The sequence below is a fragment of the Balaenoptera borealis genome (assembly GCF_965194805.1).
Source record: "Balaenoptera borealis genome assembly, chromosome: 21".
Classification (NCBI taxonomy): Eukaryota; Metazoa; Chordata; class Mammalia; order Artiodactyla; family Balaenopteridae; genus Balaenoptera; species Balaenoptera borealis.
The window spans coordinates 21640764-21667192 of NC_138880.1; the positions used below are offsets into that span (position 1 = coordinate 21640764).

Below are 26429 nucleotides of genomic sequence, written 5' to 3' on the forward strand. Positions count from 1 at the left end.
TTTAGCAGGTCTTCTCTTTTTAACTAAAAAAAAAAAAAAAAAAAAGCAAAGACACAGTTTCATAGTAGTCTGCATTTCATCTGAGCTAATGTCATCCTTGATATGCAGTTATTAAGTTCATTGCTTTGAGTGGCACCTTGACATTTACTGCCTTGAATACTGGCTGAGTAAAGTTATAACTTCTAGCAAGCAGCTTATATCTATCTATTTGCTGCTTCTTAAAAAAGCAGATTCCAAGTGAACAGACTTCATTAAGTACATTTTCTTCTCATATACCAAATAGATTAAAAAACAAAACTTTTCTTTGTCATATATGATCAAGTAAAAAAAAAAAAAAATCAATGGAATGACAGGAAGCAAGACAAACACACCAGACATTACCCATCAGTTCCAACAGAAGGACAAGGAGAACAAAACACTCAATTTTTAAAATAGCCCTCGTGTTAACTAAAGTAATATGCAACTACTCCGACAATTATAGTCTGCTCAATGCAATCAGAGTGCTTCAAAATATTATAAAAGAACTGTTATAATCCATCAAATTATTCATAACTACTTATACATCAGCTCTAATCTGACATTAATATTTCCCATTTGCATAAGTGATTCTAACTAGTAAAGGCCAAACCATTTAACAAGTTATTTATTAATTAAGCAATTGATTAATAAGTAGAGACTGGAAAATTGTGATTTAATGTTTCAAAATTCATTTACGTCTCTCTGTAAAAATGACGATTTCTCATTCATGGACTCTCAACTTTCCTAGAGTAATGATCATGAAACTTATTAACTAGTCTGATAGTTACTGGGCTTCTGTTATAAAGCATCCTGTCAAATTTCATTTACTTAAAATAAACATAAATTAATGGAAGAAGTTGTTTAATTTCAAATATTCTTCAGAAATAATATTTTTTCTATAATGATTCAAACCAAGACAATGTAGACCTGTGTGTCATGAGGGAATTTAGTCCTGAGAATTAGCTTGTGCCCTTCATAGTCATTAATCTTGCCATTATAAGAGTTACATAGGACTCTGTTCTACCCCATGTACCAAAAACTGAATTTCTTGAGTACTGAGACAAATTTCCTGAAATGTGCAAAATGCTGAAACAGGTAGTTAGTCTTAGGCCCTTCCACCTTTGTGCCCATCCTGCAGGCTCTCAGTATGGGCACTCTCACCTCTGACTGCCAAGGATCCTCTCCTGGCAGCTCCCACTCAGACTGCCTGCTTTCCTGACCTGCAAGATAACTACATTTCTTGCATCCCCATCAAAATGCATCCACTCAGTCTCATTCCCCCAAAACTTGGCTTTAAACATACTAATGTTAACATTCCACTCTGATACATTTTTTGAGTATCAAATAAGGCTTCTTCCATAGGCTGGGCATATACAGTAAGCCCTCAGATGACCAACTATGACCTCAGCTATTCCATAGAATAGCTATACTCGTTTATTCAGCAAAGTTTTTGAACAAATATTTGATAAGTATCTACTTTGTTGTACATTGTTCCAGGTGTTGGGAATAGTGGGGGAATAGCAGAGAACAAGACAGATAAGGTTCCTGCATATACAGAATAATCTAGGGGAGGAGGCGGCTATTAAACAAGTAATTACACAATTAGATGTAAAGGACAACCCTACATTTAGAAAATTATTTTCTAATGAAGTGTTTTTTTCTGAGAATATGAAAATAAATATAAGTTTAAAGAAGGAAATTAGCATTCCCCAAAGTCCTAAAGCACAACCATATAAACCTCTATTAATATTTATTCGAATATATGTTATACATACAATGTATATATAAGATGCATATATATGTTAGAAGAATAAGTATATTATAAAATTGAGATTATATTGATTATACCATTTCATATACTAATTTAGAGTTCATATTAGATATAACTTCTACCTTTTGCTAATTCAATTAAATATCCATATAAAACATTATTTTAATAATGACACAATTGTCTATCATTTAGATTAACCATCTTTTTTTAACCGATCCCTTATATTGGATTATTAAGTTGGTTCTTTTTTTTGACATTAAAATTTCTGCTGTAATAGTCTTTATATAAATTGTTGTGTGTCTATTATCTTCTGGTAAACACTTACGCATGGACTTGATAAGTCAAGGGATATGAAACTGATATATAGTACCTAGTATATGTAATATATACGGTTAAGAAAACCTTAAATAACAAAGTTGGAGGACTTACACAACTGATCAAACTTGTTTTAAAGATGAATTATTTAAATCAGTGGGTTATTGGTGACAGAATTACAAATGTACTACAGGGACAGGATAGAGAGTCCCAAACATAGATATGGATACTTGATATATAACAATAATGGTATTGCAGACTAGTGGGGAAAAGACAGTGTTTTAATAAATAGACATAAATTGGTAGTCCATGTGGAAAAAAGTTAATCTTGACTTCTCCCTCAGTCATAAACCGAAGAATACAGGACCTCATGAAGAACCTGGGGGTAAGATGGGAATAAAGACACAGACCTACTAGAGAATGGACTTGAGGATATGGGGAGGGGGAAGGGTAAGCTGGGACGAAGTGAGAGAGTGGCATGGACATATATACACTACCAAACGCAAAATAGATAGCTAGTGGGAAGCAGCCACATAGCACAGGGAGATCAGCTCGGTGGTTTATGACCACCTAGAGGGGTGGGATAGGGAGGGTGGGAGGGAGGGAGACGCAAGAGGGAAGAGATATGGGAACATATGTATATGTATAACTGATTCACTCTGTTATAAAGCAGAAACTAACACACCATTGTAAAGCAATTATACTGCAATAAAGATGTTCAAAAAAAAAAAAGAATACAGGACCTCAATGTAAAAGGAGAAGAAAACAGGAGAATATCTTTGTGTCCATCAGTAGGTAAAAACAGGTCACAAAGCCACTATTCCTAACAATTCAAATTGCATTAGAGTTAAGAACTTCTGTTTATCAAAGGAAACCACTGGGTGAAAGAGCAAACCACAAAGTAGAGAAAGGTACATGCAATCAACATAACCAATAAAGGATTCATTTCCAGAATACATAAATAATTCCCACAAATTATAAGAAAAACAGACAACCTTCTATAAAACTGAGCAAAAAACATCAACTGGTTAGTCACTAACAAGGATATCCAAATGTCAAATCAGGGTCACTTTCTTGGAAGTGAAAGGGGAAGCTATTGATTATTTCACCAAAGCAACTCGTATAAACTGGAACTGCCTTGGTCAAACTGCCAACAGTTTGCCAAACATATGGAAAGATTCTCTACTTCACTAGGAATCAGTGTGATGGTTAACTGTATGTATCAACTTGACTAGGCTAAAGAATGCCCCGAGAGCTATTAAAACATTATTTCTGGTGTGTCTGTGAGAGTGTTTCCAGAAGAGCTTGGCACTTCAATCAGTAGACCGAGGAAAGATCTGCCCTCACCAGTGGGGGTGGGCATCATCCACTCCATTGAGGTGAACTCGCTCTCCTTCTTGAGGTGGGACATCCATCTCCTCCTATCCTGGGACATCAGAGCTCCTGGTTCTCAGCTCTTCAGACTCAGACTGAATTATAGCACCGAATTTCCTAGTTCTCCAGCTTGCAGACAGCAGACTGTACGACTTCTCACCCTCCATAATCCTGTGAGCCGACTCGCATAATAAATCTCCCCTTATATATCCATATATTCTATCGGTTCTATTTCTCTGGAAAACCCTAACACAATCAGTGAAATATCAACCAACGCCACAATGAAATGCCATTACCAACACAGCTAAAACTAAACAAACAAATCATACCAAATGTTGTCTACAGTATGGTGGATCTAGACCTCATATATTGCTGGAGGAGAGCTAATTGTTTATAATACTTTGGAAAACTGTTTGGCATTATTTCCCAAAGTAAAATATGCATTTATAATAGTTCCCTGGTTCTAGTCTTAGGGATATGCTCAACTGAGCTATGTACTAACGTGAACCAAAAGACATGCAGAAAATCGTTCCTAATAGCATTATTCACAGTAACTAAAAACTAGGAGAGGGCTTCCCTGGTGGCGCAGTGGTTGAGAATCTGCCTGCCAATGCAGGGGACACGGGTTCGAGCCCTGGTCTAGGGAGGATCCCACATGCCGTGGAGCAACTGGGCCCGTGAGCTACAATTACTGAGCCTGCGCGTCTGGAGCCTGTGCCCCTCAACAAGAGAGGCCGCGATAGTGAGAGGCCCGCGCACCGCGATGAAGAGTGGCCCCCGCTTGCCGCAGCTAGAGGAAGCCCTCGTACAGAAACGAAGACCCAACACAGCCCCCCCCAAAAAAATAATAAATAAATAATAATTAAAAAAAAAAAAAAACTAGGAGAAACCCAATGTCCATCAACAGTAGTATCCATAAATACATTTTTGCATACTCAATAGACTATTATTCAATAATGACAATGAATAACTGCCAAAGATGAACCTCAAAAGCAGCCATACTAAAAAGAAATCATATTGTTATATCCCACTGACATGAAGTTCTGAAACAGACAAAACTAACCTCTGCTGATAGAAATCAGGATAGTGGTTGCCAGTGAGGAGGAGTGAGGTATAGTGATGGCAAGAAGGGGCTGAGGGGGACTTTAGAGAGTCTGCTGATGTTCTATTTCTTCATCTGGCTGTTGGTCGCCTGTGTGGTCATTTTTGATCATTCAGCACACTGCAGGTCTTATGATTTGCCCCTTTTTGTTATATATTTCACCCTTTGATATAAGACTCATATGTTTAATAACTGCACCAAATTCCTCTCAAGATAATATGAAATAATGCATAGTGTCTAAAAAATACAAACAAAATTGATTAAATATTCAACTAATTCTCACAATGTAAACAATAATTCAAGTAGAAAACTTCCTCAGGAGCTTGAACAATTTGAATTATCTAGAAACTTGCTAACAGTTTCCTTATAGAGACAGTCTTCGTTTCATGGGAAAAAACTCCATAAATGTAGATATAAAATAATTCCAAAAGGTATTAAATGCACAACTGAATATGAGAATGCTATTGTTCTAGTTGACTAAGCCTACGGATTGATGTATATAAAACAAATGTTTGTCAGGAATATATGTCGATTAAAAAACATAAATTTTCAATTATTCTAAAATTGTCTGTGCTTATATTTGTATGAGAAGTGGAAAAGGATCACAAGTAAAACTTGACCTTGTCATTGTGAATACCAGCACCCTCTCACTTGTCAATTCAGTTTTATTTATGACTGTCCATACTGGAAAGCCAATCAACCCACATTCATAGTCTGCTATAAGCATCATCAAGAAAACAAAACTAAACAAATGAAAACAATCACAACGCCAAAACCATAGTGCTTGATTACAAATACCAAGTAATAATGGTACTTTGATAGCTTTCTGAGCTGGTGGCTGTGAAGAAAGTGACCTATGGAGAAATTTATGAGTAGGAATATTAACATAAAAGTGAAAAGTATTAGTAACTGTTGAATGTCAGTTTGCCATAGATGCTATGACCTATGTTTGTTGAGTGAATACTAGTTTCCAGACCCACAGTTAGGTGAGAAGTCACTTATCTATTACTACAGTTGAACTGACTTGTGAAATCCCCAAATTATACATTGTTCTATCAGAAGCTACTTTAGAGCACTTCTAACCCAATCTCCAATACAAGACAGAAATCCACAATAGATGCCCATTCAGCCTTCCTAATGAAGTCAAAATATGGTCCATGAAATTCTTGCCAAAGGCTTTCAGGGCATAAACAAGTTGTGACAATAGTAACCTGGAATATTAAGAAAATATTCTGTTCATTCAAACCAAAAATTATTTTTCCTCACTTGGCTATAGATTTCATTTAAAAAAGCTTTTTCTGACACCTATTATTATCTTCATTTTTCTTTGTAGTTGGTTTTAGTAGGAAGTTTTTGCTCTCGTATCTTTAAACCTAAGAGCAGTACACATGTTCCTAATGAGATGGCTGTATTCATTTCTGTAAAAGAGCTAATATCTTTTTCCTCTGATCACATGAATTATGTAAACACAATTTTGATGTGGCTAGCAGGAATCTGAGAAGGGTACCCTGGGTGTGATTAGATGATAGCATTTTGGGAATCATCTGTATAGCGAGTGTAAAACACAACTGCGCTAAGCTTGGTATTGCCCGGCGCGGTCCAGGCACCTCCACAGGGCGACAAGCTTTAGTCAGCCAGACTCAGCTGACTGAATGCATTCATGAAGACAACCGTGCGAGGTGCATGTTGTTGCCATTAGGAAAAACAACACCCTGTGCATGAGGGTGGGACCCATCCTTGGGACTGACAGGGTGTCAGTACCGGGGGAGGAGATGAGAATTCGGGAAGCAGTCCTTAGACTAAGATGAGAAAAGCTTCCTTCTCCTTTAGGGTTTATGACTCTTTTTTGACCTGAATTCTAGAATCTAAGGCACAAAAATTTCTGAAACATTTCCAGTGGTGAATAGGAGCTGCTCTGACCACTGGAAGGGAGGCTGAGAGCTGGTCTACAAGAGAGTTCGTGATTGTTCTGAGCCTCCATAATACTTGTATTCTTTGTAATTCCCTTTTTATTGAAAAACTTGAGAAATTTTTATTTCAAGTTTTAATCTCGTCCCCATTGTATTGTGGGCCATTAAGGTAAAACATGTCCCATTCTTCAGATGGAAGAGTGGAGAACCCACAGCCTCTGTGGCAGAGGGGAAGGACATCCACGCCCACCAAAGCAGCTGCAAAGCCAGCAGCAGTCTGGGGGTGTGGTGAGAAGAATGGAGAACTTGGGGAAACTGTTCCCAGGTAAACATGAAGCAAACTTTGGAGACCTCTTGGAAATGCTGAGGGTCACTCTGAAAGGATGTAATTTTTAAAAATGAGGCTGGTGGCATCTCATACTATCATAAGTTTGATATTAAAAGTAAATGTGGGGGCTTCCCTGGTGGCGCAGTGGTTGAGACTCTGCCTGCCAATGCAGGGGACACGGGTTTGAGCCCTGGTCTGGGAAGATCCCACATGCCGCGGAGCAACTGAGCCTGTGCGTTTGGAGCCCGTGCTCTGCAACAAGAGAGGCCGCGATAATGAGAGGCCCGCACACCGCGATGAAGAATGGCCCCCACTTGCCGCAACTAGAGAAAGCCCTCGCACAGAAACAAAGACCCAACACAGCCATAAATTAATTAATTAATTAATTAATTTTTTTAGAAAAGTAAATGTGGCTTTATTTTTTAGTCTTAAGCTGGTGAGGTCTGAGACTTCAGGATTATAGTAAATTTGAACAATAGACGCAAATGATAGCTAATACGTAAGCATCTATAGCCAGCATTTTTTTAAATTTTGACTTTTTATTATTTAAATTTTTGTTTCTACTCTTCTATGACTTAATATTTTGTTGTATGTGTTCTTGTTATAAAATGCCCGTGTAGACACAGGCAAAAATGAGGCAGGAACTTGTTAAAAATAACAATAACAAATAAGCCCCCCCAAAAAGTATCATGTTAGGTTTTCATTTTAAATGCATTAGCTTTTTATCTGGCAATGTGACCTAAGGAAATACACTTTATATTACTGTGGTTTAGTTTCTTTCTCTGAAACATGAGGGAGTTTAGCTGGATACTCTGAGGTCCCTTCCACCACTAGGAGTCAACCATGAAATTTACATTCATGTAACTTAGTATAATATCCTGAAAACATTTTCTATGGAATGAAGGATTTCATTCTTGGAAATTTTATAACTATAAAATATTGATTGAAACTCTCTAGGGGCTGTGCTATTCTTTTAAAATAGCTGAATATGAATACTACGAATATTTTTTGAGAGAAACATGAAGAGTTAGAAGTTTGTAGACCCAGAAATAAGAAAGATAAAATGGGTTTCACAGTGTATTTCCCTTAGTTCAGGAATCACATGGATGTTCACATGAATGTAATACAGATACCCTATGAATACATAGTATGTGTATGTGAGACAAGGTACATGTAAACAAAAGAATTGCACCTTGAGGTTGAATAGACCACAACAACCTCTTCCTATGCCTTCACACACAGAATAATCAAGTGAAGAAGTAACATAGCTAATATAATCTAAAATGGAGTAACTTTTGCCTTATACTTTATGTATGCTTGGGATGTTTTATTGGGACATCTTTGTAATTATTTCTATTCATGCCTTCACTTTGAATTCATGCGTTATCTTGTCACTTCATTCAATCAACAGACAGACATTGACCACTAATGTGTGCCTGGAAATCACTGTAAGGAAGCAAGCATAAGCAAACTTCTCTTCAATCTAAACATTGCAGTGTTCTTCAGTGATCCTTTCAGTTAAAGATGATGCTTATATATTGGCTTAATAAGGAGGTAACAACCGATTGAATTAGACTTCCCAATTAAGCAGTGGGATTGGAGCTACAGCATATGAGCCTAATACTGATAATAACCATTACTCTCCTAGACAAGGTTAATATTTCAGCCTAGTTGCAGTCTGCATTTCTTATCTATCAAGCAGAGCCTCCAGTAATAATCTTAGAATGCTTTCCAACTTTCCCCAAGTAGAGATGTAAGCCATGTGTAAATCTGACCTTCAGTGTTAAACCAAGAGCTTTCAAATCCTCATGGACAGGTGCTAAGTAGTTGCACAAAATGCCAAGTAGTTACAAAAAAAAAGATAAGAGGAAATCTCTGTAAGAAGAATCATCACATTGAGATCACAGTCATTTGCACAGACTACTCATTCTTCCCATTTTTTTCTAATAATACTTCCTCACCGTTCTTGAGAGACTACATAATTATCCAAAGAGAATGCGCTTTTGCCTAAAAAGGGGCAATTTTTGTAAGTGCAAACAAGTTGCACTTTCTGGATTATAACAAAACTCGTTATACATTTTATATATACTTTTAAATTTTTTTCAGGTAATGGGGCCTGTTAATGGGCTGAACTGTGTCCTCCAAAAAAATATGCTCAAGTCCTAACCTCCAATACCTCAGAATATGTTTATTTGGAAGTAGGGTTGTTGCAGATGTAATTAGTTAAGAAAAGGTCATATTGGAGTAGGGTAGGCCCTTAATCCAAACTGACTGTTGTTCTTATGAGAAGAAGGCAAGGACATACAGTGAGAATGCCATGTGATGACAGGGACAGAGATTAGAGTGATGCAGCTACAAGCCAAGGAACACCAGCAGAAGTCGGGAAGAAACAGGGAAAGATTCTACCCAGAGTCGCAGAGGCAGCATGGTCCTGCTGACACCTTGATTTGGGATTTCTAGACTTTCTGTGAGACAAAAAAATTCTGTTGTTTTAAGCCACCGAGTTTGTGATACTTTGTGACGGAAGTCCTAGGAAACCAATACAGGGTCTCATGAGGAAGATTAGATGAGCTATGGAAATATAATTTTATGTATACGAGTTACGCTTGGGTAAAATGAAGATTCTTCTGTCATCAAAGAGAATCCAAAGTTTATCCAGGCCTTACTGTATATCTAGCATTGTTTTAGGCATTTTATAAATATTATTTTATTAAATATCAAGTATCACCTAGTACTCCATCCATATGATGAGTTAGGTTCTAATACTACCTCAGTGTAGAGACAAAATCTGCACTAATTCTGTTTAAATAATCTTCCTTTCAAGGGAGTATTATTCTGCTCTACAGATTCTTTCTGGAGAATACAACTTTCATTTTAGTAAGTACTAGAAATTTAAAATGTTTAATTTCAATGGGAAAAATAGTTGACAACTGTCTCTGTCTTCAAAACTTATTATATCAAAGTTAAATCTATAGTAAAAAGAACAACACATCTTCTGTTATATTAATGTAATTGTGCTAATAATCATTATATATAATAAATTGCAGTGGCTCAAATATTACTCTATGATACATAAAGCCTTTAAAATCCATTATGTTTAAAACAAATATCTGATTTAAGTGGATTGATTACAGGTTAAAAAATACACTAAAATTGAAATTTTAAAAACCTCCATGAAATTATAGACTATTCTAGATTACAATTATTTTAGAAAATATTTCAATTTTTTGATTGTCAATAATTATTGAGTGTTTTACTCTTTGTTCTATTTACTTATTTTTTTACTCTCTTTGTTCATAAAGTATTTCAAAACAACTGCAAAATGCTACTGACTAATAGAAGCCTTCAGAAACTTACAACACCCATATATCAAAACATTGCATGGAAAATCAGTGAATCTCTAAATTCCTCCAGACATATGGTTTACAATGAAGTAGTTTATTGCTGAATAAACATTAATCTCCAACAAAGGCAGCAAGTGCCGTTTCTCCACCTCTAGATGTTTTCTAATTCATATTCTTCGGCTGAAAGCAAACACATCAGTTTGAATTTGCTTTACTCCTACATACTCTTCAGTTCAAAATATCAAGAGCTTCCATCGTTTGGCAAGCCATAAAGCCTTGCAATTGATGTTTGTCATTATTATTCTGTATTATCAATTTGGGCACTCTATCAAAATCAGCAGGTTGGGCTTTATAATTTAACTGCTTAATAATAAACATGAAGTAACACAAGCCTATACCTCAGGTTTTACATCTGCAAATTAATAGTGCATTTGTATATTATAATTCTTCTTTTGCTCTGAAGATAATACACTTACAGAATAAAGCTTTATAATTAATATGTAATTAAGCAGATAAAACACTGATATATACAACCATATAATGTGCTTCTGAAATCTAAAATATAGTCATCTGTAAAAGAAAGTTATATCTATAACAACTAAAAGATACATGGGCTTCCCTGGTGGCGCAGTGGTTGAGAGTCTGCCTGCTAATGCAGGGGACACGGGTTCGAGCCCTGGTCTGGGAAGATCCCACATGCCGCGGAGCGGCTGGGCCCGTGAGCCACGGCTGCTGGGCCTGCGCGTCTGGAGCCTGTGCTCCGCAATAGGGGGGGGCCGCGATGGTGAGGGGCCCGCGCACCGCGATGAAGGGTGGCCCCCGCTTGCCACAGCTGGAGAGGGCCCTCGTGCAGAAACAGAGACCCAACACAGCCATAAATAAATTAATTAATTAAAAAAAAAAAAGATACAAAATATCCATATGTGGAAAAGTTTTGTAATGATATAGAAAGTCTGTGGGAATCTGGCAGTGGCTGCTGATAGGAATTGGTGCAAAGACACATAAGGTCATATAGCCTTACCCCTTGATCTTTACCAATGTAATGGAAACACCAATATCCTCCCCTGCCAAGCAAAAGAAGACTCCAAGGATTCATTTTTGTTCCAAGCCACACAGCTCAGAGGACTGGTGACTAGAGGTTTCACGCATACAAATATATTTGTTTATTCACTTAATAAACAAATATTGACTGTTTGGCATCGATTACACCAAAATCGAAAAGATATAATTCCTACTTTTAGGAGGTCACTTCCAAGAAAGCAGAGTATATAAATGGCACCGTTCAAGGGATGTATTAGTTTTCTATTGCTGAATAACAAATTACCCCAATTTAGCAGCTTAAGACAACGCACACTTGTTATCTCTCTGCTGCTGTGTGTCAGGAATATGGGCATGGCTTAGCTGTGTCCTCTGCCTCTTGGTCTCTCACAAGGCTGCAATCAAAATGTTGGGCCAGGGTTTGTGGTTTCATCTGAAGGTTCAACTAGTGAAGGATTTTCCATACTCCCTCGATGGTTTTTGGCAGCATTCATTTTCTGTGGGCTGTCAGACTGGGGGGCTGCAGTTCCTTACTGGCTCTTGGCCAGAAGCCATCCTCAGTTCCTTGCCATGTGAGCCTCTCCTACATGGCAGCTTTCTTCATCAAAACATGCAAGCCAAGAAGGCAACAGAGAAAGCTTTCCAGCAAACTGGAAATCATAGACTTTATAATCTAATCACATAAGTAGCATTCCATCTATTTTGCTATATTCTGTTGGTTAAAATCAAGTTACTAATTTCAAACCACTCTCAGGGGGAGGGGATTACACAAGTGCATAAATACTAGTACGCAGGGATCATTGGGGGCCATTTTATTTATTTTTAAAATTTATTTATTTATTTATTTATTTTTTGGCCACGCCACATGGCATGCAGAACTTCCCCAACCAGGGACCGAACCCACGCCCTCTGCAGTGGAAATGTGGAATCTTAACCACTGGACCACCAGGGAAGTCCATCATTGGAGGCCATTTAAAAAGTCTGCCTAGGGCTTCCGTGGTGGCGCAGTGGTTGAGAATCTGCCTGCCAATGCAGGGGACACGGGTTCGAGCCCTGGTCTGGGAGGATCCCACATGCCGCGGAGCAACTAGGCCCGTGAGCCACAATTACTGAGCCTGCGTGTCTGGAGCCTGTGCTCCGCAACAAGAGAGGCCGCGATAGTGAGAGGCCCGCGCACCGCGATGAAGAGTGGCCCCTGCTTGGCACAACTAGAGAAAGCCCTCGCACAGAAACGAAGACCCAACGCAGCCAAAAATAAATAAATAAATAAAATTAAAAAAAAAAAAAAAAAAAGTCTGTCTAGGGCTTCCCTGGTGGCGCAGTGGTTAAGAATCCACCTGCCAATGCAGGGGACATGGGTTCGAGCCCTGGTCCGGGAAGATCCCACATGCCGCGGAGCAACTAAGCCCGTGTGCCACAACTACTGAGCCCGCGCTCTAGAGCCCACGTGCCACAGTTACTGAAGCCCACGCGCCTAGAGCCCATGCTCCGCAACAAGAGGAGCCACTGCAATGAGAAGCCCGCACGCCGCAACGAAGAGTAGCCCCCGCTTGCCACAACTAGAGAAAAGCCGCGCACAGCAACAAAGACCCAATACAGCCAAAAATAATAATAATAAATAAATTTATAAAAAAAAAAAAAAGTCTGCCTATCACAAGGCACTAAAATGATCTCCTTTCCACAGTTATTTTTACCACCAGTGATCCACGCTTTCTAAGTTCTCTACTAGTGGAATCACTTTGGGGCACTAAAAATTTGTGTCTTGATTATACAAATATACTACTATGGCTAAGTTAGATGATTACTTATCCTGTGAGTGTCACACTGTGAGATATAGAAAAGACAATATTTTTTTTTATAAATTTATTTTTGGCTGCATTGGATCTTCGTTGCTGCGCGCAGGCTTTCTCTAGTTGCGGCGAGCGGGGGCTACTCTTCATTGTGGTGCGCGGGCTTCTCATTGCGGTGGCTTCTCTTGTTGCAGAGCATGGGCTCTAAGCATGCATGCTTCAGTAGTTGTGGCACACAGGCTCAGTAGTTGTGGCTCACAGGCTCAGTTGCTCCGCAGCAGGTGGGATCTTCCTGGACCAGGGCTCGAACTCATGTCCCCTGCATTGGCAGGCAGATTCTTAACCACTGCACCACTAGCGAAGTCCCGGAAAGATAATTTTTTGAATTTATTTTTTATTGAAGGATAGTTTATTTACAATGCTGTGTTAACTTCTGCTGTACAGAAAAGTGACTCAGTTATACACATATATACATTCTTTTTTTTATATTCTTTTCCATTATGGTTTATCCCCGGAGACTGGATATAGTTTCCTGTGCTCTACAGTAGGACCTTGTTGTTTATCCATTCTAAATGCAATAGTTTGCACCTACCAACCCCAAACTCCCAGTCTGTCCCTCTCCCTCCCCCAATCCCTTGGCAACCACAAGTCTGATCTCTGTCTGTCTCTTTCTGTTTTGTAGATAGGATCATTTGCATCATATTTTAGATTCCATGTGTAAGTGATATCACATGGTATTTGTCTTTCTCTTTTTGACTTACTTCACTTAGTATGATAATCTCTAGTTGCATCCATCTTGCTGCAAATGGCATTATTTCATTCTTTTTTATGGCTGAGTAGTATTCCATTATAATATATGTACCACATCTTCTTTATCCATTCATCTGTCGATGGACATTTAGGTTGTTTCCATGTCTTGGCTATTGTGAATAGTGCTGCTATGAACATAGGGGTGCATGTATCTTTTTGAATTATAGTTTTGTCTGGGTATATGCCCAGGAGTGGGATTGCTGGATCATATGGTAATTCTATTTTTAGTTTTTTAAGGAACCTTCATACTGTTCTCCTTAGTGGCTATATCAATTTACATTCCCACCAACAGTGTAAGAGGGTTCCCTTTTCTGCACACCCTCTCCAGCATTTATTGTTTGTAGATTTTTTGATGGCCATTCTGACTGGTGTGAGGTGGTACCTCATTGTAGTTTTGATTTGCATTTCTCTAATAATTAGTGATGTTGAGCATCTTTTCATGTGCCTCTTGGCCATGCCATCTCTATGTCTTCTTTGGAGAAATGTCCATTTAGATCTTCTGCCCATTTTTCAATTGGGTTTTTTTGTTGTTGTTGACTTGTATGAACCATTTGTGTATTTTGGAAATTAAGCCCTTGTCAGTCCCATCATTTGCAAATAGTTTCTCCCATTCCTTAGGTTTTCTTCATTTTGTTTATGGTTTCCTTTATTGTGCAAAAGCTTGTAAGTTTGATTAGGTCCCATTTGTTTATTTTTGTTTTTATTTCTATTGCCTTGGGAGACTGACCTAAGAAAACATTGGTACAATTTATGTCAGAGAAAGTTTTGCCCTTATTCTCTTTTAGGAGTTTTATGATGTCTTGTCTTATATTTAAGTCTTTAAGCCATTTTGAGTTTATTTTTGTGCATGGTGTGAGGGTGTGTTCTAACTTCACTGATTTACATGCAGTTGTCCAGCTTTCCCAGTACCACTTGCTGAAGAGACTTGTTTTTCCCATTTTATATTCTTGCTTCCTTTGTCAGAGATTAATTGACCATAGGTGTGTGGGTTTATTTCTGGGCTCTCTGCTCTGTTCCATTGATCCGTACATCTGTTTTTGTGCCAATACCACACTGTTTTGATTACTGTAGCTTTGTAGTGTTATCTGAAGTCTGGGAGGGTTATGCCTCCTGCTTTGTTCAGAAAAGATAAATTTTGATATGATGAAATAGCAAAAGAAATTTTGCAATATGAGTTAATGGCTGGGACAATCAACCTAGTGAATGCCATATGGAGAGGAAGGGAGGTGAGGTCATCTTAAGCCTTCATTGATTGTCTATTACCCTAAGATATTAAGGATAATATGGATAACAATAAGGCTACTCTTATTACCAGCTTAGTTATGGTCCCTAAATATTTCTGCAGTCAGACCACTCTTAACCTCTATGGCTACTGCTGGTGATTAGATGTGTAAAATTGAGAATAATGGAGCTCTTCTCTGCAGATCCTGCATTGGCAGGTGGATTCTTAACCACTGTGCCACCAGGGAAGCCCCTAATTTCAGTTTTTAAAATCAGTATTCCTAGGAAAAAGAATAATTCTGGATATATTTTCAAATAAATAAATGAAATATTTAAGTAATATTCTTCTGTCATCCAAACTTACCTAAGTTTGGACTAAACATCCACTTGCTAGGTAATAATTACAAGATAGGTAATAATTTACAGAAAATAGATAAGAAACACAGCTACCTTTATTTTACAAGTTTAAATGAGACTATGTTACTTTGTCCTCAATGCTGTGAATCAATCATACAGGTTGGGGCAGAGCTTAGTAATTGTTCTCCAAAAATCTGTGTTTTCATGTCTCTGTGTTTCTTCCTATGCAATGAACTGACTACATTTTCCCAGCTGCCCTTGCTGATAGGACTTCTGGACAGTGAAATCTGAGTGCAAGTGACATGTTCTTGCAGGCTTGGCCCATAAAACTCTCATGCATACTCTTGCACTTTCTTTTTCTCTTCCAGATACCAGGAATTAAGGCAACTATGGCAATCTTAGAAGCCGTGTGTTAAAGACGACAGTCTCTTCCAAACTGGGTCCCTAAACAATTACATAGAAAATAGCTTCCCCTGGATAGTCCCTATCCAGGACTGTTCCACAAGCATTAAATAAACTGCTACTGTGTGGGGAGTTTTGTTGTTTTGTTACAGAAGCTAGCATTACCCCTACTATTATATGCACACAACTACGTAGGGATTTGGATCACAAATATGTAAACTTAAAATAGAATCTCCCAGTTATCCAAAATATGCCCCTTATTGTGAATTATACCAATAATTTGAATTTGTTTATATGAATACTATTTACTCAGAATAGTAATTATTATCAAATTGTTACTTCCTTTAAGAAAGCATATCAAATACTTAAATATGTCCATGTGTAGCAAACAATATCACGGTGTGTTAAATCTTTTATCAAATTTCTCTGGTCACTTGTCTACCATAATGTTGGAGATGGGGGCATTAGATTGGAGATGAGAATGCTAGCAGTATTCTCTAGTCATATGAATTTAGGAACAACAATCTCGTAGTACATTATAGCAACAACAACAACAAAAACTCTTAAACTAGAATTAATTTTTATTACCAAGTAGACTCTCTCTGAAAATTGGGTTTATAATAGAATTACTGGCAGACTGTTAACCATAATGGCATAAATGAAAAGATTGTAGCGATTTAAAATGAGTTTTTTTGCTTTGGGATCTGTCAAAATAATAAATTAGCTGTTTTTTATTTGGTTGGTTGGTTTCTACACTAATGCTTTATTAAATATTCAAAATCTGTCGTTCAAACTAATTTCCTATCACCTTGCCTAAGATTTTAAACACTCAACGTTGTAAATCTTTTGAAAGGGCATTTGTCACAGTAGATAAGCAAGCAGGAAAGAAAAATGCAGAAATGAGCTTCCTACTGAGTTATTTACTTGGAATAAGTGGATCCTACAAAATGCTTGACCTAAAGTATTTAACTATAACAACCCAAGAGACAATAAAACATGGGTTACACAGAGAGTTCATCAAAATTTTATATGAACTCTACAGAAAGAAAAAATTAACTCAGTGATAACCTGAAAGCTGTAAAGTCATACTATTAAAGCCAAAACAAAACAAGAAACTTGAAAATATATTAAACCAAAACTTTGATAATTGTACTTATTATTGGAGAAATAAACAAAGCTAAAATACAATTTAATAGGCTACATTTTAATAGCATTTCCCAGCTTGCAAAATTTATATCATTTTATTTGCACTGTAGGTAAAACCTAAGTTATTACTACTTTACAGATAAACAGAATAAACTATTTAATGGATTCTTTAAAATACTATTTACATAACAAAACAATAATTTGAGATGCTTCAGGTCACTTATCCTTGATTTATTTGAAGGACAAAAATAAGTGGTGTTTTCCATTCTAAATTACAAAGCATAATTTTATGGTTCATTTAAAGCACATACATGTTTACGAAAGTTCTGAAGAGATTAAGGAATTTTGCCAACTTCTCACAATTTGTTCAACTAGAAGCTGTCTTCTCTCTGGTTGCTAATCCAGTGCTTTTATTGCTAATAGCCTGCTATAACACTTTTGTCTTTTCAATGTACTGCCTCAATCAAATTACTCATTAATATTTATATATTAATTAATCAAATAAGTGCACTTATCTTCTATACAACAACCTCTGAATTATACTAGGTGTGGGAGTTACAATGGAGTAGATATCACTCCTGGCCTCATAAGGCTTAGAGTCCAGGAGGGAACGTGCACATTTTCTAAAGGAGATGTTGGTGGCATCTATGTGACTAGGCAACAAGACACACTTAATTTCCTCTATAGCATATTCCATTTATTATGTAAGTCCCTGTGACATCCACCATCACTGAGCAACTGAGTAGTTAATACTCCAAATCTTGGCTTATGGCTGTGAGGACCATTGAGTTTAACTCTGGGTGAGCTGAAAAGAAATATGTGGTAAAAACTTCACCCCTTCAAGTGACATATACCTCCCTCTCAATAAAGGAGTGCCTTTATCTTACTCTCCCCTCCCCCCATCCTCCCAGCTAGATCCATGGTTGTGTCTCCATATGAGGACTCAGTCCTGTCACCATTTACTAATTCATTTAGTCATTCTTTCAACTAATTCATACTGAGCACTTACTATGTACCAGAGTCTACTATAGGTGCTGAGGATAAAGTGACAAAACTGTGAAAGAAAAAACAGAAGAAAAATCCTGTTATTGTGGCACCTACATTCAGAGAATAAACATGTCAAATAGGTAAAATATATAGTAGTTGAGTGATTCTATTTAGTCTGAGTGTTGGGTGCCAAGAACAAGAAGTAAAGCAGAGACAGGAAGTATGAACTGCAGCAGGTAGGAGGCAGGGCTGGTGGGAGTTTCAGAGAGGGAGCAGAGATGATGCCCCCAAGGATAAATTGGGAGATTGGGACTGACATACACACAATACTATACTACACATAAAATAGAGAACTTATAAGAACCTGCCGTATAGCACAGGAAACTCTACCCAAATACTCTGTAATGGCCTATATGGGAAAAGAATCTACTAAAAAAAAAAAAAGAGTGGATTCCAATAAAAATTAATTTAAAAAAAAGAGTGGACATATGTATATGTCTGATTCACTCTGCTGTACCCCTGAAACTAACACAACACTGTAAATCAACTATATTCAAATAAAAATTTTTTAAAAAAAGAAAGAACAGCAAAAAAAAAAAGAGAGATGATCCCTCCAAGAGGGCCTTGATTCATGTTGGTAAAGACGTGAAATAAAGACATGATGATTAACGCTGTGTCAACTTGACTGGGGCAAGGGATGACCAGACATGTGGTGAACCATTTTAGGGTGTGTCCGAAGAGCACTTCTGGAAGAGCCTGTTATTTGATTTGGTGAGGTGAACAGATCAGTTCCCCGTCCCCAGTGTGAATGGGTGTCATTTAATCCACGGAGTGCCCAAATCAAACAAAGAGGTAGAGGAAGGTGAACTGGCTCTCTCTCTACTTCAGCTGAAACATCATCCACCTTCTCCTGCCCTTGGACTTCGGTGCTCCTGGTTCTTGGGCTTTTGAAATAGGACTTATATCAGTGGCCTCTCAATTCTCAGGCCTTCAGGCTCGGACTGAATTACATCACAGGCTTTCTTCGTTCTCCAGCTTATAGCTGGCAGATCATGGTACTTGTTGGCTGGCTTCCAAAACTGCATGAGCCAATTCCTATATAATAAATCTATGTATTATCTAGCTAGCTAGCTATATATATATATATATATCTCCATCCTCCGGAGAACTCTGGCTAATACATAAGGAATTTCCTCAAGTAAACATGAATACAGCAAGAAATACACCACTAACTGGGTCCCCACTGTGAACTCACCCTCCCCAGCTGCAGAGCCGCTGCCACGGTCCACAAGCCCCCGAGCTCCCTTTCCCGTGCAGGGCCTTTTAACCCTATTGCCAGTGCTGGGTAGCTCTCTTGCCATGTGTCCCAGCTCCTTTCAAGACCCCATGATAGTTAACAAGTTGACAGGTGTTAATATCCTACAATGTTCCAAGCACTGTTCTAAATATATTACATAAATAACATACTTAATCCTTATAACAACCCTCTGAAGTAGGACATTTAATATCCCTTCACAGAGGTAGAAACTGAGATTAGGCACCTCATGTAAGGTCACACATCAAGGAAGAGACAGAGCTGGCCTTGCAACCAGTCAGTTGGACTCTGAATTCTGCGCCGCTGTCTTTCCATCCAGGAATGATCTGGTGCGAGGGACTGACCTCCGCCCTTTACCGTTATTGCTGAATTACGTCACAGTGCTCTTCCTCGGAGTCTCGTGGCTGTTTGAACCTGCAGTCCTGACCCATCTTCCAACCCAGTATCTTAGTTCCATAAACATGAGGTCTGGAAAGATAGCCTGACCCGGGAGTCTAAACTGCATGCCTGACTGCCTGCAGCTGCAGACACTCCCTACTAACTGGACATCTCTTTCCAATCGTTTCTGGCACAAGGCAAAGACCATAGTGACCTTTGGATGCTAGATCTGACTGCTTTGTTGCATCACCAGAGCCAGGCCTTAGAGCTGGATCCCATTTCTCTGTTTAACAACTGTTAAGAGAGTAGAATAGCAAGGGTGTGGTAGAGTGTGCTGGGCCAGCAGAGCAAGGGAATGATACGAGCTAAAGGAGGCTGAGCACTACCTGCGACTAGGCACCGCTCTAAGTGCTCTACATGTAACTCATTTAAAGGGAGATACTCTCCCTCCCCAGCCATCTTCACGTGGGCCATCTCAGGTCACAGCGTGAAAGAGCTTTCCTCCTGAGGGAGTTTCTGAGGTGGAGAAAAGAGGAGTCCAAGGCACTCTGAGTTTCTTTGAAACTTGACTGGAGTCAGAAGAAAAAAAAAAATCAAAACAGAATAATGCTCTGTTTGCCAAAGATTAAAAAAAAAATCTTGAGACACACTGTACTTTTGTTCTGGAAACCACCTGAATGAGTTACTTAGTTATGCAAATGCAAAGCAGCTGATATCTGTGGCTTCAAGGAGAGAAAGTGCTCAGCACAAGAATGGGGGAGAAATCATCTGTGTAATAGGCTGAGTTGCGTCTACGCAAGTTGCTGCTGTTGTTCTTGTTATTATTAGGGGAAATCTACGTTAAGCATGACTTGAGATTATGTCCCTAAAAACTACTGAGTGTTCAAGTGAAGAGTTTATAATTTTGAGCTGATGCCCATAGGAAATCTGAAGCTAAGGGTCATACAAAAGACACTGCGTGTGACCAGAGCCATTTTGAGATTCTGACGGCGCACCCAGGTAGCAGTGCAGAACCCAACAGGGCATAGCGTGTGTCTGCCTACCACCGCAGGAAGGATGCGGTCACAGCCCTGCAGTCAAGGAACAGTAGTGGAGACCCTGGGGACGCCTTGACATGGTCCTTGGTCTCCACATGGGATGTGACAGTGGCAATGATGTTGTTCCTACAGGCAGCTTTGGGGACAAGCGGGCAACATCTACAGGCATCCAGGGCCGGGGAGAAAGACATGTGACTCTATGCATGACGATGATATCAAAGACATGGATTTGTGATGCATGTAGTGTGCATCGCACATCTAAGAGACATTCCAGAATATTTCACACAGGCAGGGAGACATCCAGAAAATCAAACTGCCCTTGGTCTTGGAATTATTGTAATGTGGGCATTAAACATTAGTGCATCATATTTTTACTGCCTGAGCCCTCTAATTACACAACTTCCTAACCTTCCCCTTTATTAGGGTCTGAAACCAGCCAGCCTGTTTACTATGATATTAAGTCTTCAAAGAAACTGGGCATCAAATACCTTAATGCCCTTCCCAGACTTTCTCAGACAAGGCTTTAAATAATCAGTCTTCTTAGCATTCCTACTTAGTTACTCTGTGGCTACATTCCTGAGATAGTTTTATTTCGTCAGCAACTTCCTCTTTCCCTTATCTTTATTTTTTAAGCCAGAAAATAAAAAATAAAAAAAAAGAGATTGTTAATATCTGTGCTTATATAAAGATAGATAATGGTGAGATAATGATGAGGCTTTTTTTTTTCTGTTCAACATTTAAAGAAAATTTTAACAAATTTTGTTTTTAAAAAGTTTTGTACTATGGAATCCATACACTGTCATTCCTTAGGAGCAAAAAATCTCAATTATTAACACATAAGTTGCTACATGGATCCACAGAGTTGTAACACTAACAAAAATTTTGATGATAAATAATGTAATGTTAAAATGTTATTTGTTAAATGGATGAATAAGATATTGAGCAATACACTGAATGGATGATAATCTGTGAAGCTTGTACTTGAGAGGCTAGAAATGTTTCTTTCTATACCACAACAGATATACATTCCTAAGATACTATATATACTTTCTAAATTACATGGACAGAAGCAAACACTGAGACCCATGGAGGCCTAACCACAGGGGAAGAGAAGGAGAGATGATGGATAATGGTGTTCAACAGGCTTTTAAAATGCCAGTACAAGACAAGATCCTAACAGAGATACCACAGTGCATAAGCAAACTTTTTATAGTAAATTTTGACAGTGGTAAAAATTGGGGATAAAACATTTCCAAGTCATTAAAACTCTTTATTAAATGACACATCTACATGAATGGATAAAGAAGATGTAGTACGTATACACAATGGAATACTATTCAACCATAAAAAAGAATGAAATAATGCCATGTGCAGCAACATGGATGGACCGAGAGAGATTATTATACTAAGTGAAGTAAATCAGAAAGGGAAAGACAAATACCGTATGATGTCACTTATATGGGGACTCTAAAATATGACACTAATGAACTTATTTATGAAACAGAAACAGACTCACAGATGTAAAAAACAAACTTACGGTTACCAAAGGGGAAAGGGGGTGGGGCAGGGATAAATTAGGAAATGGGATTAGCAGATACAAACTATTATATATAAAACAGATAAACAACAAGGTCTACTGTATAGCACAGGGAACTATATTCAATATCCTGTAATAAACCATAATGAAAAAGAACATGAAAAAAAAATGTATATATACATATAACTGAATCACTTTGCTGTACACCAGAAACTAACACAACATTGTAAATCAACTATACTTCAATCAAAAAAAAAGAAAAAAAATGGTGCATCTATCAATACAAACAGATTATGCCCTAATGATAAACAGGTAGAAAGTATCCTTGTCCAAACTTTCACTCTCCAAGTATTTGCTAAAAAGATTGCAAAGAGTTTTATCTCGGGATTTGCTATAAAAACTCTCTATAGAGGTTGGGGAAGACTTCTGAACTTAGAAATTCCAGTAAATATAGACATATTTAATTGTACTTTCAAAAATTAAATTATAGCAAAAGATTCCATAAAAAATCAAAATATTTAAAAAATAATTTCAGTACTTTTTTCTGCAGATGACAACTAAATGGTTAATGAGCTGTACTATATAAAAATGTCTAAAATTAGTATGAAAAAGACAAGGAAACCAAGAGAAAAATGGCAAAGGATGAGAATAGAAAAGTCCTGAAAAGGCAATTCCAAATGGCCAGTAGGTATTTTTAAAAGGTGTTTAAACCCACTAGTAATGAGAAAATGCAAATTTAATTTAATTAAAAATGAAATATTAGTTTAGAGACCTCAGGCACACAAAACTTTTAAAAGAGCAGTAAACTTACTGTAGAACGGTGAAAGAGAATTCTCATATGATGCTGGTGGAAATGTGCTGTTATCTTCATGTCTGGCAGCATCTATTACAATGTAAAACATGCCCTTTCTCCTAGCCATGCTATTTCTAGGAATCTCTGCCATAACAGTGACAGCAACAGTTGATAAAGATACATATGTAAGGATGTTTACTGAAGCACTGTTTACACTGACAGAAAAGAGGGAGGGGAGAAGTGAACATGCACCAGTAAGGGGGATAATCAAGTAAATAAGGTCTCACCTTTGCCTTGAATACCATGTAACCAATAACAAGAGCAAATTTGTTTCTATACACATTTACTTAGAAGAATTTCCATTACAAATTACTGAATTTGAAAAATAGTGCATAATATAATAAACATTTTAACAAAAGCCCTCTATAAATACAAATATATGCATATACGTTCATATATACAAATATGCAAATTTTATATGTGATAATATGAGTGTTGAGAAAAGTAAGAATAATACACACCGAGTTGTTATCATGAATTACCCAAAAGCGCAGTTATACCTAGGGGAGGGTGAGACAGGTGGAGGTAGAAGGACTGCGGGGGGGCCAGGTGGTGAACAAACAAAAGCTAGAACTGTTATCTCATTTATTAAAATAGTATATTATGCCTGTGTTTATATTCCTAAAAAAATTACCAAAAAGTTAAGCATTTAAGGTCAATGGTTCTCTTTGAGAATTTGATAAAAACAAAGTACCCAATTCCCAGAAAACATCCACATCTGCACATAGATATAACCATTTGCAGTAGGTTTAAGCAGGTTAAAGATGCCCTACATTCATCCATGGATACGAGATTAAGGTTATCTCCCAATGTATGCACTGTGGACTAGGGACCATGGAGAAATCAAGTTTATTCCACCAGTATGACATCTGAAAAGATCAAATGGCATTGCTTTGGCCCAAATTTGACTGCTAGAGTCAAGATCATTTTCCCATTGAAATGTAGCCAGTGTGAACTCAGGGTTCAGCCTGATCCATTTGATCAGAATGTATGTATCTCTCCCTCACAAATCACAGTGCAAAGTCCATGTGGTCTTCTTTATGGCAGGAGAATCTTTGGGCTTGAATTTTTTTTTTTAATATATATATTTTTAAATTTTATTTATTTATTTATTTATTTATTTATTTTATTTATTTGGCTGCCGTTGGGTCTTCGTTGCTGCGCACGGGCTTTCTCTAGTTGCGGTGAGCGGGGGCTACTCTTTGTTGCGGTGTGCAGGCTTCTCATTGCGGTGGCTTCTCTTGTTGCAGAGCAAGGGCTCTAGACACGTGGGCTTCATTAGTCGCAGCACGCAGGCTCAGTAGTTGTGGCTCACGGACTCTAGAGCACAGGCTCAGTAGTTGTGGCTCACGGGCTTAGCTGCTCTGCGGCATGTGGGATCTTCCCGGACCAGGGCTTGAACCCGTGTCCCCTGCATTGGCAGGTGGATTCTTAACCACTGTGCCACCAGGGAAGCCCTGGGCTTGAATTTTTATACAAGAAAAGTTTTTAAATTTCTGGGGAAATGATTTATTGACCCAAATTAAATTACTCCTTTTTTTTTTTTTTTTTTTTCCTTTTTTGGCAATTTAAACGCTGAACAAAACATCCCGGTAGAAAAGAGAATAGAGTTAAGTGGTTTGGAAATACAGAGGCAATCCTAAAGGTCAGAGTGGAACTACATTTTTCAAGTCCAGTTTTGCCTTTTTCTAACTCACAAGTCTTTCAACTATAATGTAGACGTGTTTTTTTAAAAGCAGAAAGTTTTTAGAAAAGATGTGTTAAGAGGGCCATGTGGTCAGGACCTACTTTCAGTCACAGCCTGCCAAGAGCATCAGGTATAACATGAAGTGCCAAGGTAAGTGGTTATATTTCCTTCTTGCTTATTCAGTCCTGGGGCCACCCCCGATGAAAAGTTACCAAGTTACATGGTAGCTTGGTAATGGGACTATTATAGACAAGGCACTAAATGAGTTCAAGAAACTCATTCATCTTCTTGATTGTGCTTGCAATCTGGAGAGACTGCATTCACTTTGAGTACAATACAAATAAACTTCTACAGCACCTCTGATGCAAACACATCCCAAGGCACTTTCCAGCAAAGTACAGCCCTAAAATGTGCAACTGTACTGTCAGAACTGGTTCAAACATATAGAACTAAAGTTTAGGTTTAAATAAAGCTTTAAATTTAGCATTTTGTCTTCCAGGATAAATCCCATTCAAGAAGTGGGGGAAATTATAAGTGCATGATCAGGCTCTGGAAGTTTTCAACATTCATCCGCATAAACACTGTACTGCATGATCACAGAAACACCCCCCGGATATTTTATTATCGAGATTTTAAATCTGCATTTCATAATAAGCATATCTGTTCCAATCAAGCATTGACTAATTTGCTGTACAAATAACTCTGGAAGTTATTTATTTTGAGCCTGTGTTATCTGGTTTGGCTCACTTCCTTGGTCTACTTTGCTAGATGACTGCCAAAGACATGCTTCCTTTTCCTTATGTGGACATGGCCCAGCTGACCATCACCCAGATCATGTTCTTCATATCTTCATAGCTGCTTACCAATCTGTGATGGCAAAAACAGGAGCCAATGTTTTCTTATATTCCCCTGCTACTGAAAACAACTAGGAAACCTTCAGAAAGGCACTATTTCCTGACGTGATACTCAGCATATTTTCAACATTCTATGGAGACACTGGTAAGTGGCCTGTAGTTCCTCAAAAACAAAAACTGGTAAGATACACCTTTCACATGTCAGCACTGATGATGCTCTAAATGTATTTGTTCCATGAAATCTATAGTTTTTCCATCTGAGGCTGGCATCCTCCACTGATCAAATAAACCTTATCTTTGCCAAACTACGTTTCATACTGTTCTCTATGTATACATAATAAAAACATGGGGAATTGGTAAAAGTTGCTCTCCTCTACTCAAAATTATTTAATATTTTTACTTGTTTTTTAAAAAAAAATAATGCTGCAGGTTATTAAGAAATCTGTGTTTATGCTACACATATTATCTTTTATATGGTGAATGTATATGTTCTTCTGGTGAAGACCATGAATGTTAATTTGCTCATGTTTAAGGAGAGACTTGAACATGAGAACACACAGGTGCATTCCTAAACATAAATGCATTTCTAATAGTAAGGGCATTTGTTGTGGGGAAAAAGCATGAGGAACAAATACAATACAGTGATATTACTTGAACTCAAATATTTTTGGTAATAAAGGAAGTACAGGAAGATAAAGAATGAGTCTGAAAGGTTCCATGTGCTGCTCACAGATCATCACATCATCGACTTTTATCTGTGATTTCAAATAACTATTTGGCCATCTGACCGATTCCTCAATCAGAGACTTGCTGCAGAAACCCCTCTTCAAAACCACAACAGTTTCCTTTGCATCA

General features: G+C 37.9%; 1 long non-coding RNA gene across 1 annotated transcript; it reads right to left on the bottom strand.

Annotated features, from left to right (window-relative positions):
• Positions 1–24: 24 nt before the first annotated feature.
• Positions 25–5124, bottom strand: LOC309619791. The gene is made up of 2 exons (XR_014239236.1): positions 4369–5124; positions 25–4050 (listed from the first exon to the last, which is right to left on the bottom strand). It is a non-coding gene; the product is annotated as an uncharacterized lncRNA (long non-coding RNA).
• Positions 5125–26429: the final 21305 nt, after the last annotated feature.